Source organism: Opisthocomus hoazin, unplaced genomic scaffold, assembly GCF_030867145.1.
Source record: "Opisthocomus hoazin isolate bOpiHoa1 unplaced genomic scaffold, bOpiHoa1.hap1 HAP1_SCAFFOLD_387, whole genome shotgun sequence".
Taxonomy (NCBI): Eukaryota; Metazoa; Chordata; class Aves; order Opisthocomiformes; family Opisthocomidae; genus Opisthocomus; species Opisthocomus hoazin.
Window position 1 is genome coordinate 12,501 of NW_027448918.1, and position 2,500 is coordinate 15,000.

General features: G+C 78.7%; 1 non-coding gene across 1 annotated transcript; it reads right to left on the reverse strand.

The window, feature by feature from the left end:
- Positions 1-630: 630 nt before the first annotated feature.
- On the reverse strand, positions 631-783 carry LOC142359755 (5.8S ribosomal RNA). Its single transcript, XR_012762596.1, has one exon. It is a non-coding gene; the product is annotated as a 5.8S ribosomal RNA (ribosomal RNA).
- Between the last annotated feature and the right edge of the window lie 1,717 nt (positions 784-2,500).

The following is a 2,500-nucleotide window of genomic DNA, read 5'->3' on the forward strand; positions in this document are numbered from 1 at the left end:
GCCACGCCGCCGCTGCCGCGTCACGCCGCAGCCGCCGCCGCCGCCGGCGGTCGGCTCGCGGAAGAGGAAGCCCCAGCCCGGAGAGCGGCCTGAACAACGCGTCAGACGCGCCCGGAGACGGCCCCGCACGGGGCCACGGCGATGGGTTTTTCTCGGGGAGGAGGAGGGCGACAGGAACCGGGGCAGGGGCGGCGCGGACGGGGGACAGACGGGGGCGTCCACCGCCACCGCCCCCGTCCCCCACCCACCGGCGCACGCACGCGCGCGCGTCAGTGCGGCACGGCACCCCCGCGGTGCCCACCCGCAGACAGACGCCCGCGCGGGAGGCCGGCGGCGAGGCCCGCGCCATCGCCGCCCCGCGCCTCCCTCCCCCGAAGCTCGCTCTCGCTCTCTCTTCCCCAAACCCACCGCCGATAGCCCGGCGGGGACGAGCTCCGTCCAGCAGGCGCTCTCCGGGAGCGGGGAGCTTCGGAGCGCTCCCCGAGTCTCCATTTAGGGGGACGAAGGCCCGCGCGCTCGCGCGCGCGGCCCTGCGAGGCACCCCAGCCGCGCCGCTGCTGGCCCGCCGGCCCCCCCCCCCCGCGCTGGGGCGGGGGGGCTCGGCGGCGCAGACGGCGATTGATCGTAAAGCGACGCTCAGACAGGCGTAGCCCCGGGAGGAACCCGGGGCCGCGAGTGCGTTCGAAGTGTCGATGATCAATGTGTCCTGCAATTCACATTAATTCTCGCAGCTAGCTGCGTTCTTCATCGACGCACGAGCCGAGTGATCCACCGCTAAGAGTTGTCTCGGTTTCGGCACCGCCCCGCGCGCGTGGAGGGGCCGGGACCGCTCGCCGAGAGCGGCCCCTTCTCTGAGGACGGCCGGACCGACCGCCGGCCCCGCCGCCGCCCACCCCCCTCCGCACGCGCGGAGGGGGCGCGGCGCGGCGGCGCGACGCGGCGCGACGGAGAGGCCCTCGCCTCGGCTTGACCGTACGAGCACAGGGGAAACGGAAAACAACGGAAAACCCCGAGCGGCCAAAGGGCGGGGGAGCCCGCGCTCCCGACCGACCCTGGGGAAACGTACGCAACACACACACACACACCCTTGGCGCGCTTCGGGGGCGGCCCAGGCGCCCGGGCTCGGACCGGCCTCCCCCCGGAGGCTACGGCACGCCCGGCCGCGACGCCTGCCCGCCTTCGCTCGGGAGCCGGACGCCCGGCTGCGCCCGCGCTGCGACGAGCCGGCTCCGCCCACCACGGTCGCCTCTCGCCCCGCCGGCGAACCTCGGCGCCGACGCCGCCTTCCACCGACGCCGGAGGAAGCGCGGCCGGCCACTGGAGCGCGAGCCGGCGACGCGCGGCCGCCCACCGGCCCGCGCCGGATGGGCGAACCCGGCCACCCCGCCCGGCGGCGGCGGCCACCACCGCCGCCGCGAAAACCGCCGCCGCAGCCGCTTCTCGCCTCGGCCCCCTGGGGCCGCCGGCACGGCCCCAGCGGAAAGGCGGACGGCGCTGAGCGCGGGGGGCGGCTCCCACTCTCCCCGTTTCCACGCGAAGACCCGGAGCGGGACGCCCCCGCGCCGCGCGCCCGCCCTCGAGACGGAAGCGACGGGCGGGGAAACGCGGGACGGGACGGCCGCCAGCGGATGCGGCCGGGGAACCCTCCCGGACGACCCGACGGACGACCGGCACCGACCGGCACGCCGAGCGGCGCCGCCGCCGCTCGGCCTGGGGGGGTGTGGCTCGCCCCCCCCTTTCTTTCCCTGGGCGCCGAGGGCGGGGCGAGGAGCGGGAGAGGGGAGCGCGGCGCGCCCCGAGCGCGGCCGCAGCGCGAGCGTCCAAAGGCGCAGGGCGGCCCCCCGGCGGCCGCCCCCCCCCGCGGGGGCTCGCCGCGCCTTTCTTTCCCCCGGCGCGGAGCCCGCGCTCCGGCCGGCGGGTGGCCCCGTTTGCGAGGGCGGGCAGGTCGGCCGCGGCCGACCCGCGCCGCGGTCTCTCCGCCGAGACCGGCCCGCGGAGAGGGGGGGCAGGTTGGGGCAGCGAGACGCCCCCCCTTCTCCGGCACGGCGGCCCGCGGGGGCGGACGCCCCCCCCGCGGCTCGCGCCGTGCCGCTCGAGTCTTTAAACCGCCGCCCGGCTCCTTTGGCCTTTGACCCCCGGACTCGGCCGAGGGAGGGCCGCCGAAGCGCGGACGCTAGGTACCTGGCCCTGGGGTGAGGGAAACGACCTGCATGGCCCCGCGGGGGTGCCTCCCCCGGCTGCCGCCCTCGGGGGAGCGTCCGCCCGCGGGGGCGCGCCCGGCATCCGCCGCCACCACCTCGTCCTCCTTAGCCCCGGGGCCCGGGGTTTCCCTCGATAGCCCGGCGCTGCGCCCGGGGGGAGAGACGTGGCTCGGGCCGCCCGCTCGCGCGGGACGCGACCCGGCCGGGGGGGGGGCCTCGCCCGCCCCGGGCGGCGCCAGCGGCCGAGACCGTGCTCGCGCCCCCCCCTTCCGCCACGGCTCCCTCTTCGAGAGGCAGCC